Raw genomic sequence first — 15,598 nt, 5'->3', positions numbered from 1 at the left:
GGTTTCTGCCTGTTAAAGGAAGTTTGTCCTTGCCACTGTAACTTGCTAAATGCTGCAAAGTGCTCTGCTCATGATTAAGATGAGATCAGACTGAGTCCTGTCTGTAAGATGGGACTGGATCTTATCTGGTTTTGATGTTGGGTCTTTGTTAATAATACATAGAGTACGGTCTAGACCTGCTCTGTTTGGAAAGAGTCTGAGGATAATGTTTGTTGTGATTTGGCACTGTATAAATAAAGATTGATTGATTGATAATCGCTTGCCCTGATTTCCCAGAATGGGTCATCAGGATTCTGGTCAACTACTTCAAATCTCAATACTCTACTCACATTCTTAGCCCCCCATCAAAAGCAGGGTCCTTTATAGTAGTCTGGTGCAGCTTTGACAAATAAAGGCCTGCTCTCAAATAGAAAACCTGTTTATAGTAACGTTTTTTCAGGCAGTCTGGGATTTTATACCCTCACCTAAACGCCACATGGTATTGATCACAACAGTGGCATGGAGACAACATGGAGGACCTTGATGCTGTCAAGTTTGAACTACCAAAAGCAGCACTAGGACTACTTTCAAGAGTATCTTGCAGTCTTTGCAGCTGCACAGGTGTTACAATGAAGTTTTGCAGTCGCTCAAGATGGAAAACAAAATAATTCTGACCTTATTAAGATGCTTTGATCCATATCAGCTGAATGATTGACTCACCCTTTGGCTGTCTCTGTAAGCATTTTGAACACAACAGTGGTACCTTCTTGTAGCTCAGACTGTGAGCTTTGTGAAGCAGCAACATGCCCCGAGCATGTGATGCAGTGTTTGTGTTGCTCAGTGAGCTGAAACTCAAAATGTCAAGGTCTTTGAGAGCACTTTGTGTAATAGCAGCTGGTGTTTGATCACTCTTATGTTTTCCCACCACGGTATAGAAAGAGGGGAGGAAAATGATCCTGATGAAAGAGCACGACAGCTCCCTGCTGGTAAAATAAACCAAAGAACAAGATGGCAGCCTGTAATTAGAGCCAGTGGAAACCTGTTATTGTGCTCCCACCGACCCTCAGTCTGTGCTCTTTGTGCAGCTCAAACGGTCACAAATCAGCTCTTCACACATGTCGCACTCTGGCTCCAAAACGCTTGTTATGTTGAATATCTTGTTCTTGTTGTTGGTTTGAATTCATACCCTCAGGATCGACATACCGTCACCTACACAAGTGTGGGTGAAGGAACAAACACGCACACACCCACATGTGCTTAACATCTTAAGTCCATCTCGTGTGCGCTTGTAACCTCATATCAGACCTCAGGAGTCAGCTAACACGGCTCGGCTTTCAACCCTTTGTCTTGTCTCTGACGCTGCAGTCGAGAGGCGCTCTGTAAACCTGTTTGTGTGTGTGGAAAGCTTTATCTGCTCGGGTCATTGTTCGGCTGCTACGGGGACAAAGTGTGCGCTATTTCCACCTGCAGCCTTTCCCTCACTGAGGAACGCTGTGAATCAAGTTTTGTGTTGCTGTGAGTCTGGGTACTCGAGTATATTTGGGGGCCTAGGCTGTAAAAGTAATTAAGTAGGAAGTTTTGTGACCTGCTGAGCGTCTAAATCACACTCTGTCAGCCCAGATATGTCGCAGTGAGCGGGATGTTGAATTAAATCTGGATAATAATCCCAGCAGGAGCTTGAATTTTAATGTGGAGTCATTTAAAGCCCTCTAGACTGACAAAAATGAGAGATTTGAAGAAGTTTTTGCTTGAATTGTGCCTGAACTTGTGAGATTAGTGTTGAATTTTGAAGGTATTTATTATCTCAAAGTGATTAAATTAAGATCTTTATTCTAGCTGAGCTTGATAACAACCTCTCACATTATAGACATTATTAGGGATGTATGATAATAACCTGCTCCTGACGGCTGAAAAGATTCAGTGTGCAAGCTGCATATTTTAATATTCTAACTTACTGAAATCTCTTTTCTGCTGCATCGAGTCGCAGCTTCCAACTCTAACGTCAGAAGTTCATCCGTCCGTGGTCGAACTTGTGTCCCTGATGAGTAGACTCAGGATACTGATCCAAATACTAGCTGCTGAAATCCTCGGTCTCTTGGAGAAAGGTCATCATCAGGGGCTTGGTTAGGGTCCCACTGCCAAACCTTATGTTAAACTGAAATTACTTAAGCTAGCTCCACACGAGACAACTCTTAGATCTTACCCGATTTAAAAACAGACGATTCCGTAAGACCGCTAGACCACACACTAAACGTTTGTGGTAATGATTGCACACACGTGAGATCTCAAAGAAGCTTACGTGATCAAACGTGACTTCTGAACATGGAGAGCGATTGCCGTCGTCTGCTGTGTGTTCTGTCATGCAGCAACAAAAACAAGGAAAATAATCTGGGTAAATAACACAACAAGCTGGTCTAGGACGTCAGTGTTTACATCCGCTGTCATGCTCGTAAGCTGTAAAAGAACACAACATCTGGTATATGACGCCTCCCAGTCTGCTCCTCTCATTGGTTGTTGCAGGTAGTCCATCGGAGGCAGTCCAACCTGGAATCGTAAATATTAAACCTGATTGATATACAATTACAGATCAGGGAGGCTCTGGAAGACGTCAGGAGCAGAAAATAGTCGTATTTACATCAAACACTTGATGATAATTTGGACGAATAATCGGTTGCCCCAAATCAGGTCACATCCAAGATTGACGGTTTGGCAAATCTGGCTTAAAATCATCTAACGTGTGGCTAGTGTTACCAAGATTTTAATCACCAATTCCTGGCGATCTCATTAATCCCTTTCCAAGGTCCATTCAGGGACCAGTTATTTGTGGTTTTGGCCCTAATCCAGAAAAAAACAAAACGGTTCCAGACCATAGACTGTATAAATAATGGACGTAGTAGCCGTGACGTCACCTATCTGTTTCTGAAGCGCTGTTTTGAAGCCAATCGTCGGCGGGATGAACTCAACCTAACTTCTGTCGAGCTAGTGTGAGGTAAAGAGGCGGGGTTGAAGCCTCCTAGCCAACAGCAACAGTGTTCCCGTCTGTCAGTTGAGTCAGCTGTTCCACTCATTATGGAAAACTCGTAATCTTAATATCTTTGAAATTGCTGTGTTATGAAAAAAATCTTCCTCTGTACAGTGTGTGCCGATCAAGAAATGAGCTATCCATACTACACTTGTTTTTTGTACCAGGCTGTAAACATGTTTATTTCTGCTGTAAAGATTGTCTTTTTTGAATGGGTGTGTATGTGGTTTCCGGTAACTTTGGTACTTGTCTACAAGAAAGAGCCGCTTCTGTAGTGTCTGGAGGAGGGGTTCTCTTGGCCAAAATTACACCACATTAAATAAAAATTGAAAAAAGGCAAGAGGCATTGTTGGCCTAGCGATTTATCTGTGTGCCCCATGTACAGAGGTTATAGACCTCGACAACATTTCCACCACTATCTACTTAATTAAAGGTGAAAATGCCAAAATATATCTTTTAGAAAATGGATAAATAAATAAAAATATAAAAAAGAAAGGGAAAAGAAACACTGATTCAGTTCCAACACAGTAATAACTTTATCTGTCTGTATAAATGCATTAAGTGTTTCTAGACATGTACGGTTATTGAGCTGTCTAGACTTTCCCTTATGTTTTATTCGTTGCAAAAATGCAAACGTTATAACGTGTAATATCCTGGAAGTGGCTCAGGAAAGACTGATTTTTTTCAACTTTTAATTCCCTCTATAAATGCAGCAGAGTCCTACACCGATTTTTGCCATTTTCACCCTCTGTGGATTCTTTTTGTCGTAATCTCCCCCTCTGGAGATCACTAACCTGGATGTAAGAGAGATATTTTTCCTTACACATTTCCTTTATCTGTTGTTTTTGTCATGCATCCTCTAAATCCACCCTGAGTCTTCTCTAATAAGCGAGACCAACGATGTGTCCCTCCTTTCATCAGCTGCCTTTTCAGCCCGACTCGAATCAGAGAGCAGAAAGCTGAGCAGCTGAAACCTGATCCGTTACTCTGAGGTTGATTAGAAAGGCTGCCAGGACTCAGCAGAGCGCAGAGCCTCTTTCAGTGCAGGGATGGTGACTAATAACACACAGCAGTGCTGATTTGCTGACACACACACACACACACACACACAAACACACACACACACACACACACACACACACACACACACACACACACACACACACACACACACACACACACACACACACACACACACACACTCACACACACACACACACACACACACACGGAGCAGCAGAGACAGACCTGATGCAGAGCAGCTCAGAGTAGCGTCACTGCTCAGAGAGAGAGAGAGAGAAGAGGGTGGAGGTGATAGAGGGGTATCATGCTTCTGCTGCTGCTGCATCGTTTCCAATGCGGGGTGTGTCTCTCTGTCGGCAGCCTGTCTGTCCCTCTGCCCTCCTTTTTCACCTCCTCCTCCTCGCTGCGTTCTCACTCCTGGGTGCACGGTTGCCAGGAGTGAGCCCTCAGGAGCAGCAATGACGCTAGGCTAAGGTTCTGGAAACAACCCCCCCCCCATCCCACTGGAGGACTGCTGGTCTGTAAGGAACGGCAGCGTTCATGGTGAGTGAGCATTTGGAAAGCGGGTGACCCACTGTCTCTGTCCTCGTCTGGCAGAATCAGAGGGCATCGGTAGTCAGAGCGTGAAAGAGAGGCAGTAGAGGAAGAGGACGCCTCGGGTTTCATGTAGTCGCCTCTTTCACCTCGTTGTAGGTTGGTGCTTCGTGCCAGGTTGATGATAGCGAGGATGTCTCTTATAAGATGAAGACGGATTCATTTCTAACTGGGACACATCTTGTTTGCATGTAACTCGTCCAACTTAGTGCTGTCACACTGCCGCACGTGCTTTTGTTGCTCTATCTCTTTTCTATTTTGGCTTTTTGAAGCATGTCAGGGGATTTCCTCCTCCTGATATCTCTGCAGCAGTTAAAGAGACAGCTCGTTTAACAGACAGTTCAAAAACTGGAGTGTTGTGAGCTCCAGGTTCAATCTGAGGTTCATTTTCTTCATTTTGCTTAAGCAAAGCTGCCAGATAACCACAGTGGAACCACAAGGTGCCCATGTGGTGACTGTAATAGTTTGCCACCTTGCACAAATGAAATCATCGTATAAAATGCATTTGTGTGTATTTAATTAACTCAGCAGCTTCGTATCAGATCTGAAACGGGTGTCACTAACAGTTTTTTGTTACTTTGAGTAACCAGAGATGATAAATGTGTGGCTGAAGCGGCTGCTCGGCCTACATTCAGTGGATGTCGTCCATGATGAGGTTACTGTCTCACAGGACAGCTGGAGACATCCTGATTGGACGTCAAACGCTACGCAGGATGTTTCCAGATGGTTTGCAGAATTGTAACACTGAAATGAATTTAAGTACCTGAATGCATCATTGCACTCGGTCCTGCGTGTGAAATGCGTCTATCCATGCTTGTGTAGGGATCTTAATGACTCCTGAGAATACGGCTGGGTTGTGTTGACCCAGAATTTTGTCTTAAAGGACATGAAAGATGTCTCATGAAGTTTTGCCTTGCCTTGCCTCTGTATGTGGGGCGCTTTTACCGTTAGGCCACCAGTGCCCCAGATGTCTCATGAAGTTTAATCTGTTGTTGCAATCGATGACGCCGCCAGATTTTTTCAACAGCCTACATAAGACACATATTTCACCTTGTTAGTTTCACTTTTATTAGATTTTCCATATGGTACGACTGTCAGCTGAAGATTTATGTTTTTTTATGTATTTGTGTTTTTGGTCGCGATATTTGGAATAGACTAATCTCAGACTTCTATTCTATTGGAAAGGAAAACTAGAGAGCCACAGGAAATGTAGAGGCCGGGAGTCGAACCTGTAGCCTCTGGATATGGGGCACACTCTTAAACCGCTAGGCCAACGGTGCCCCAAAACTTATATTCTGACTAGTCTAAGTTTAAAAAAAACACTTAGAGTTAAATATTAAGCCCATCTACTTCAAAGCATGATCACAGAGTCTACAGGGAAAACAATTCAAATTGGTCTGCAGAGTGTGGCTCCCATTAGCAGAGCTAGCACCACCACCCTTCAATCCTCCTTGCAGGTTAACATCCACATGTACCAGTAACTCCTTGCTCCAGCCTAGTTTCTAAAATATCGCCATAACCACACTGTGCTCGTTTACATCCAGGTGCTACAGCAGTGTAGCAGTAGCCATGAACCGAAGTGACAGCCCCCACTGGTGGCGGCTGGCTGCACTACAGCTAATGATTAGTTTGACCAGCTAGTAATCCTTACGCAGACGAGCAAGTTCAATCAATCTTTATTTATATAGTACCAAATCATAAGACATGTTACCTGAAGACTCTTTCCAAACAGAGCAGGTCTAGACCGTACTCTGTTCTATTATTAACAAAGACCCAACATCAAGACAGGATAAGATCCAGTCCCATCTTACAGACAGGACTCAGTCTGATCTCATCATAATCCACCATGAGCAGAGCACTTTGCAGCATTTAGCAAGTTACAGTGGCAAGGACAAACTTCCTTTAACAGGCAGAAACCTCCAGCAGGACCGGACTCATGTTAGACACACATCTGCTGAGACCGTGTTGGAGAGAGGGATAGAGGGAGATGAAGAGAGAGAGAGACGTCCACAGCAGAGGAACCTACGAGACAAGGGAGCTCAGGGACTCCAGAAAGGTCTATGGTTAGTAACTTTGTGGCCTTTGTTTTTAACTACATGGTTTCAACAGCAGCTCAGTGCACAGATCCCAAAGCTTCATCAAGTTAAATAGCTTCATCAGTTATTGTTACTATTTTTAAACGGAGGTGTTTGGGAATTATTGAACTCCTGGTAAATATAACAAGAGTCATGTTAGGAAAAGGCAATTCAGCTTGAAGCATCCCTGACATCTCTACCTGCTGAAGTTCATTTGACAAACATTTCTCTGTGTTTTATTCTGCTTCAGTTTAAGTTTGAATGAAAACCTCTCCAGATATTTTGGTGAATCGATGGAAGCAGCGAGCACTAAAGCGTCACTTAGAGATTCAAAGTTAACAGCTGTTCTTTTGCAAAGGTGCTTAAATTAATTCCTGGCTGATGCTCGAGTTGTTTAATCACACTGTATTACTGTACATAATGGTCCCTTGATGGATGGATCATGTTAGTGAACCTGACAAATATACCTGCACTCTGCAAACTCCACAGATGCCACTCTGGATTCTGAGCTTGAGGGGTTGTGGAAACTCTTTGGGGTGGCCCGGAGCTGTTTCCACTGTAAAGCTGAGTTTGGCATGCAGTGGAATGAGACTAAGCACACCGCTTTGGCTTTACATCCCACAGCTCGCTTCATGGAGAAAACAAGTAGTGTTTTAATGCAGATTTCATGCAGAAGTACCAATTTACCAACCAACTCACTCACTGAGGGAACATTCTTTAAAGTGTTTGACTTTTTTTGAGCCACATTATATGAATCAGACTCGTGTCTCATCGCCTTGCTACCTAGCATCCATAGTTTAATATCAGATAGACCATTAGCAGCCAGCCTGTCAGTCAGTGCACTCAGAGAGCTCTTACATCACTAACAGGAAACTGGAGGACTTTACCGAACGCCACCGTGACAGAGCTGGTTCCTCAGAATTACAAACCAAACACACAGAGGGAGTCACGTTGCCTCATTGTAGTGAGAGCAGGAGTCCCATGATTTATAGGAAGAAATCACCAACAAAAGATTCTCTTTAGTGTCAATATCATTGTATAATGTCATCTTGTTTGACCTACAGAAAGGTTTTGTTCCTGAAATCCATCCTCCTTAGCATCTGGATCAGTTTATCCCAATCTGGGGCGATGGTTTGGGTTCATGTATCAGAGGCTTAGGTTATCCAAATTTTGACTCAAAAGATCTGAGGTCAAGATTTTAACTACATTTTTTATCCTTTAAACAACCTGATTTCTAGATTTCATCCATTCCAGTAGCTTTATTCTGATCATGTTAAGGGAACTTCCACCAGATCCATGTTAGGTCATCTTTTGGCTCAAAGTTTGCAAGATGTCAAAGGATGTTATGGCTTCACTTTTGTAAAACAGGAGGCAGACATGCATCGTTCATGCTCCAGAGTTTATTTATACCCTCATAAAAAAAGACAAGAATAACTTTGTCGAAGTACACTCCCAACGATTATGTTTTTTCAGAAAGTTGTGCCAGGGCAAAAAATCTGAGGGCTCTCGTTTTACATCTTCCTGACATCTTGTTCTGCATCATAATTAAAAAAAACATGTTTTATGCACTCGAACATCTGTGATGAGCTGTTATCGGATCAAACAAATATCAGACACACTTGATTCCTGCACAAAGAAAAAACATTTAACAAAATAATGTTCTCACTTTGAGAACGGCTCACTGGGTTTGTCACTGCACCGCTGCTCGGATTATTAAAGACAGCGTCAGCCCCGAGGAACAGCTGCAGGTCGATTAAAGAGGATAGTGAGAGCTCTGCACCCTGAGAGCGGACGGATACTGCAGAGACAGAAGAGGAAGAGAGGAGAGGAGGGGGGGTGCAAAGTCGGGAAAATCTGGCATCAGTTCAACAGCTCTGCAGGTGTTACCAACAAGGTGAAACACAAAACAGGATACGTGTGAAGCTGCACAGAGGTGTGTGTGTGTGCAAGATTTCCAGGGTAATTTATCCCTGATTCAAAGCCGGGGAGGATTCCAGTTTGGGACTTTGACGGCTTGTATTACCTGATTCCCTCTTACATAACTCACCTGAGCTGCACAAAGATATCGAACATTCTCGCTGTTCAGGATTTAAGACGACAGTCGATAAAAGAGAGGCTTACAGGAGGACAAAGCTGCTGATGGTGATACCTGTTTAATGACAGATATTGGACACTAAAGCTCTCTAAGCTGCATCGTTAACTTTCCAGAAACAACCAGTGATCTGGCAGAGTTCTGTGAACTCATTTGATGGATCCTAAGTGACGCTGTACACCAGATCCAAGTCTGATCCGTCATCACTCTGCTGTGGTTTGGCTCCAAGCTCTCTCAGCCGTTAACACTCACTGGCTGTGTTTTCAGACAGCTGTAGTCTTAAGATCAAGGATTCTCCAAAGTTAATACTGAATGAATGGTTTCTGCCTTCATGATGAGCTTCACCTCATCCATGTTGTCTTTCTGGTCCTCTGAAAACCTCTGACCTGTTGACTCCAGGCCTGGCTCCGCTCATCATGACGGTTTGTTGTTGTAGTTAAGTGAAATACGATCTGGTGATAACACAGAGTGTTTTAATACTTATATTCCTGCTCTTAGTTTAAAATCTAGTTTGAGTGTTTTTCTTCAAAGTATACTGGGCATGTGGTGAAATTGCAGCACAACAGATGACACTCTAGAAAGAGGCTGTAACATTCTTCCACCATCACGTAAGGTAACATTTATCAGCCCTCAACACTCGGCTGTGACACAAACAAAGTCAGACATCAAAGATGTGTCGACTCCTCCTTATCCGTTTTTCTACAGACTTCTTGCTTTGAGAAAAAATGAGAAGCATGGTAAGCCATTCTTTTGTTGAGGAGCTGTGAGGACATGGCGCCGTCCTGGATTAACCAGATGTTTTCATTTTGTTTTGGTGCCTGACTTCCTGTCCCGCTCCATCTGCTCTGTTGAGATTGATGCATCGTGCTCCGGCATCCTGCAAAAAATAGAAGTCTTGTGAATCTGATCTGGAGGGCTCCAACCTGCCGGATCAGAGGTGCAGCCAGAAGGCAACGGAGCGAATCCAGTGGAAGTTAACATATTGACTAGAACAGAAACCTATCAGATCCAGTGCTGTGACCGGACACAGATCTGGTTTCTATTCTAGTCAATATGTTAACTTCCACAGGATCCGCTCTGTTGCGTTCCAGCTGCGTCTCTGATCCGGATCGAAACCGATCAGATACACAAGATTTCTATTTTTGCCGTAGCACGATGCATCAATCTCAACAGAGCAGATGAAGCGGGACAGGAAGTCAGGCACCAAAACAAAAATGAAAACATCCGGTTAATTTTCAGAATAAAACAATCCTTGATTCAGTACTTACCACGGGAAAATCTTGGTCACATGACTCCAGCTGTCTGGCGGTCCTGCTCCGTGCTGTGCTCTGAAAACGCAACCGGTGGGTGTTGACGGATGAGAGAGCACAGAGCCGGACCGCAGCAGATCGGAGACGGACCGGAGACGAACCTGGTGGCAGTCCTGTCTAAGCTTACGTGTTTTACACATTGCAGACGAGGGGGTTAATATCGCACCTTGAAAAGCAACAAGTAAGAACCAAGAGTCTGCACAGAAGGGAGTCTTGAATGTCTCTCAAAGAGCCGCCGTCTGTAGACTCACTCGCTGTATTAAGCTAAACAAATAAACCACAACGTTTCTGTTCCACAAACACAAACGTCAGTCTTTGTTTACTCAAGTATTTGAGCTCATGTCGTAAATGCTACTCATCCACGAGGAGCTTCTCTTCTCCAGCTTTGTTTGCGCGTCAGCTTTTGTACACTTGAAATTAAATGTCAGTAAAATGTCGTTTCATCAGCCTTTAAAACCTCCACCACAGAAGAAGAAGAGCGACAAATAAAAGTGGTCTCTCCCCCCCACTGTGCAGCTCCACTCTCATCTGCAGGCTGAGTCCACTCCTCTCTCCAGCTGTGGAGGAACAGTTTTCCATTAGCACTCTGAACTCCCGGCCTCACTCATCCCCCCTTCATCACTTACCTCTCCCCAGATAACCAATCCCCCGAGCTCCTAAAGGCATCCGCATCTCCTCACACTTCTTATACATTGCTGCTCCTCTGATTTCTTTTCTTTCATCTTGTTTGCACCGAAGCAGCTTCTTTTCTACGTGATAATGAGACGGTTTCCTGTGGCGACTTGAAATGTGGCAACCCTTTTTATTTTTCCCGTGACCTTTCTCGAGTGTTTGCAAGACAAGAATTGTGAATACTCATGACTGATGTTTTTACTTTTGGCACAAACAAGGGAAGTTTCTTAAAGTTGCACCCTGTTTTACATGTTTTGGAGTCTAAATGATGAGCAGGTGGGGAAAAGTTAATGAAGTCAGCCGCTGTATTGTCTTGAACATAACTTTGGAACACCGATCCATCCTCAGGGGTGTAATTCACAAAGCATTTTGCCCTGATGGCACTCAAGCACAAAAACACCTGCAGAGTTCTGCAGCTCTGTGCAGTTTGCTCTTGTTTTGCATCCGAGCTGTCAGCGTCACCACTTCCTTCTTTGTCGTGCTTTGCTGTGCGCTCTCATCCTGACAACGCTCGAGTCTGTCCCATATAAAGATGATGAGCTGGATGAGGAGGGGACGCTTCTTATCAGTTTATTGTGGAGTTGAGTCATGACGGATGTGACATGGATTTCAGAGTCAGACAGTTCACTTTTTGGAGTGAGTTAGCGAGGTACAGCCTGTGTGTGCAGCGGTTTAGCCTTGAACCTCAGATCAATCAATCAATCAGTCTTTATTTGTATAGCGCCAAATCACAACAAACGTTTACACGCTTTTACAAACAGAGCCGGGGTAGACCACTCTATGTCAAATTATGAACAGAGACCCAACACTAAGACAGGATAAGACTCAGTCGTACTCCCCCTTAATCCACCATGAGCATTGCACCTCGCAGTATTTAGCTAGTTACAGTGGCGAGGATGAACAGGCAGAAACCTCAGGCAGGACCAGACTTATGTTAGACACACATCTGCCTCGACTGACTTGGGTCTGGAAAGAGGGATAGAGGAGAAAAAGAGATAGAAGGAGCTGCGATAGTGATGAGACGAGTAGTAGTAGCTGTTGCCGCTGGAGTCCAGCCCATCTGAGGACGTCTACAGCAGCTCAGAGGAACGTACGAGACAAGGGAGCTCAGAGACTCCAGAAAGGTCTATGGTTAGTAACTTTAATGGGACAGGTGGAGTTAAAGTAAGTGATGGGGGGGGTTGGGGGGAAGGGGGTGAGATAGGAACCCAGTGTGTCAGTGCGCCAGTTCCCCCAGCAATCTAAGCTTATAGCAGCATAACTAAGAACTGGTCCAAACCTGAGCCAGCTCTTACTGTCAGGTAGCCCCAGACTTATTTAACCCCTGATTGTAAAAATGATAAATGAATGTTAACAGACTTTATATGCAGATATGGAGTTTTGGGGCTATCCAGAGTTGAATCTTTTGCTGCAGGAGAGTTTCTACCAACTTTTAGAAGACACCAAAGATGTCACTGTAACTGTGTCGGAATGTTTTATTTTTAGAAACAAGGCTCATTGCATAGAAAGAGACTCTTTTGCCCTGAATGAATGTGTGGCTCATTGAAATGTATGCATACAAGACCAGTGCACATAGATGCTATCTGTCCACAGCATGGTTTATGGTGCATTTAACCCTTTGTGTGTGCTTAGTAAGTCTCTTTTGCGAAGGTTTAGAAAGTGCAAAAGCTGCACAGATCTTTTGTCCATGCTGTCAAAGTCAATTCATTGCAGTTTAAGGTTGTGTTCTCTTCATCATTATGTTGTATATTTTAAGTTGATGAAATGAAAATGTTTTGGGATTGCTAAAGTAGATTGTTTAACTGGCAGCCAAAAACAGGTTCTTATCAAACTATCTCTAATGTTAGTGTTTGTTTGTCACTGATGAGCTCAAATTTTTATTCGAAGTGTCCGACGTTTCAGGAAGGATCCTCGCAGGAGCTGACATTTATTTAAATGTTTTTAAAACCAAAAACAGCCATCATATTGTTCTGCTGAAAGCAACCAAACTTCATTGACAAAAACATCAACTTTACCACCACTGCCTCAATCTGTTAGCTTCTTTTTTATCTTTTTAGAACAATACAAACACACAAACCCACGTCCTGTGCGATAAAGTCATGAAGGTCTTTTTGCTTCGAGGTGTGTGAAGTAAAGGCTGGTATGGCAATTTCTGCAGAGATGTTCCTGTAAATGTCGTCAAACACTTAAAGTAACAATCTGAGTCTGTCCATGGGAGTAACGTGAACTTTCGGCAACATTCTTGCAAAGCACACAAGCATAATTGCACAGATTATGTTGCATCAACTAACACGTCTTATTACCCGGCTCTCTTACTGATCTTCCGGTTGTGTAAGAAGCTTGATTCTGATTGGTCAAAACCCCTTGACAACGGTTATTAACTTTCACTAACATGAGCAACACCAGAGTCAAAGTGATCACACGTCATGTCGAATCAATCTGCTGAAAAGAGTTCAGACACATTTAGCTTCTGCTTGTTGACACCATAGATCTTAAGGTGAGGTAAAACTGTTAGCTTCCGTTAGCATCAAAACAATGTGGCTAAAACGTTAGCTTTGGTTAGCATGCTAAATCAGCAGGCTAAGGATGCTTTCATATTGGATCCTGTCCATCAATATGATCAAGGTGCGGAGCAGGTGAGAGACACTTTAGGTTAGAGATCTCTACAAAGAAAGTTAAACCATGAGCGGTGGTGATGATAGCAGCAGGGTTCAAAGTTGTGACATTAGTTTATTTTTAAAGGTGTGTGAACCACAGAGCTCAGAGAAGAAGGAGAGCTGAATGAGGACAGTTTCATGTTCAATCCATCACGACAGGCAGTTAAGAATCAATCCTCTTTGAGTCGGGGTCTTGTATCACCCTGTCGGGATTCTTTTTCCCATAACAACCTGCCAACCAAATATTATCCCTTTCTTAATTTACGCAGCAGAACTTAGAATGGGTCCCTGAAGATGATCGGTTAGCTGCTACATCTATTGGTTTATTTATGAAGCTAAGCTAGATATAAACAGATCTGATCTCTCAGCAGGTGTGTAAGTAAGTGCATATTCTACTGTGTTTCAAACTAAAAATATTAAACGATACGCTAAAAATCAGAACATTCACCTTTTTCACTGACTGTAACTTTAATCTTAGAGCAGGCTCAGAGAGCTTCCAGCAGCTGCCTCTGATTTCTCTTTTGTTTTATGGAATCTTTATTAACCTTGAACAAAAACGTCTCTCACTACACAGCTCTGTATTTCAAGGTTTCTGCTGTTATCTTTAATTCATGCTGGATTTTTGTTGCTTTCTGTCCCTCTGCTCACTCTGTGTTCGGTGATGTCCTGCCCTCCTCTTCAAGCACCAAATTCAATCTGATTCAATTACCTTTATTCGTCCCTGAGGCCTGATAGAACGACTCTGCTGCAGCAGGCGGGAACACAACTGCAGATTAATAACACAGCAGCTGTGCACTCACACACACACACACACACACACACACACACACACACACACACACACACACACACACACACACACACTCATAGATCCTCTCCTCTGTACGTGGCCTGTGCTGGTGAGTGTGGACATCCGTGTGGCAGCAGCACAGAGTTCCTGCATTCTGCATTATTAACACACACTGGAGGCCTCTCTGCACACACGCCGGGGTGTGTGTGTGCTCGTATTGCACTTGCCCTATTTACAGTAACTTCCTAATTAACTATTTAGCAGTGAAGTGTCTCCTCTGAACCCTGTGAGCTCCTCCAGCTCCCTGAAGCTGACTCCAGGTCTGAACCTCAGAGCTGCGAGCGCACACAGAACACACTCAACCTGTTAGTCAGCTGAGAGTTGACCTTTTGTTAAACTGCTCTGAGGCCTGAACTCTAACCAGTCACATGGCCTCCTAATTCTGCAGGTCTGTTAAACGCTCCCAGAGGTGCAGCAGAGTCATTAGACTTCAGCTGGCAAATACTCATAGGCCAAAAGAGCAGCGTCACACCTCCATCAGGTTATTTAAGAGTTAATGTGAGGCCTTAGGTGTTTCTACACTTGGATGTTTATGTTTGGTGTTTGTTCTGTGGTCTAAATGATAATTCTGTGAATCAACCTCTAATAACGACATACTAAGAACACAGTCTCTGACCCGTACCACACTGCAGGCTGAGCGCTGTTTTGAAGTCAATTTTCGGTGGAAGCCATATTGGTTATGCTGAACTCAACCAAACTTAGTGTGACGTAAAGAGGCGGGGTTTGAGCCTCCTAGCCAGCAGCTACAGTGTTCCCACCTGTCAGTAAAGTCAGTCATGTCCTTATTTGAGCAAAAACTCGTAATCTTAACATCTTCTGAACCGTTACGTTTGAAAAATGTACCCCTGTACAGTGTGTGCCGATGTAAGCGACGTAGACCCAAGCCGTTTTTTGAACCAGGCTGTAAACATGTTTATTTCTGGTGTAAAGATCGTCCTCTTTGAATGGGTGTGTATGGGGTTTCTGGTGTTTCTCGTGCCAGCCTCAGTGGACCCTCGATGAACTGCAGTTTATGGGCTGCATGGGCTTCATATTTTGAGACTTGAGGTTGCCGCTTGTGTTGACCTAAAGTTCGGTCGATCCAGCATCTCCAACTAATCAGCTGCCATCGTTAGGCTTCAAAACACCTCTTCAGAAACCAGCAGGTGACGTCTCCTAAGACTGAGCTCATGTTTTGCTCAGTCTACAGTCTCTGACAGACCTTACAGTCAGCTTCTCTTAGAAGAGCACTATTGAAACTTTTTGTACCTGTAAGTCATAAAGACTCCAAAATATGTAAAAACAAAGAGGGCTCAGGTTTTTAAGTGACACAAAACAAGATGCA

General features: G+C 43.7%; 1 protein-coding gene across 1 annotated transcript in view; it reads left to right on the top strand.

Moving 5' to 3' along the window:
- The window catches only part of tbc1d14 (TBC1 domain family, member 14), a 59,362-nt gene that overhangs the window by 23,530 nt on the left and 20,234 nt on the right, over positions 1-15,598 (top strand). The gene's annotated exons all lie outside the window — the stretch shown is intronic.

Source organism: Notolabrus celidotus, chromosome 23, assembly GCF_009762535.1.
Source record: "Notolabrus celidotus isolate fNotCel1 chromosome 23, fNotCel1.pri, whole genome shotgun sequence".
Lineage (NCBI taxonomy): Eukaryota > Metazoa > Chordata > Actinopteri > Labriformes > Labridae > Notolabrus > Notolabrus celidotus.
Note: the sequence above shows the minus strand (reverse complement) of the source record. Positions and strands in the feature narration are given on the sequence as shown.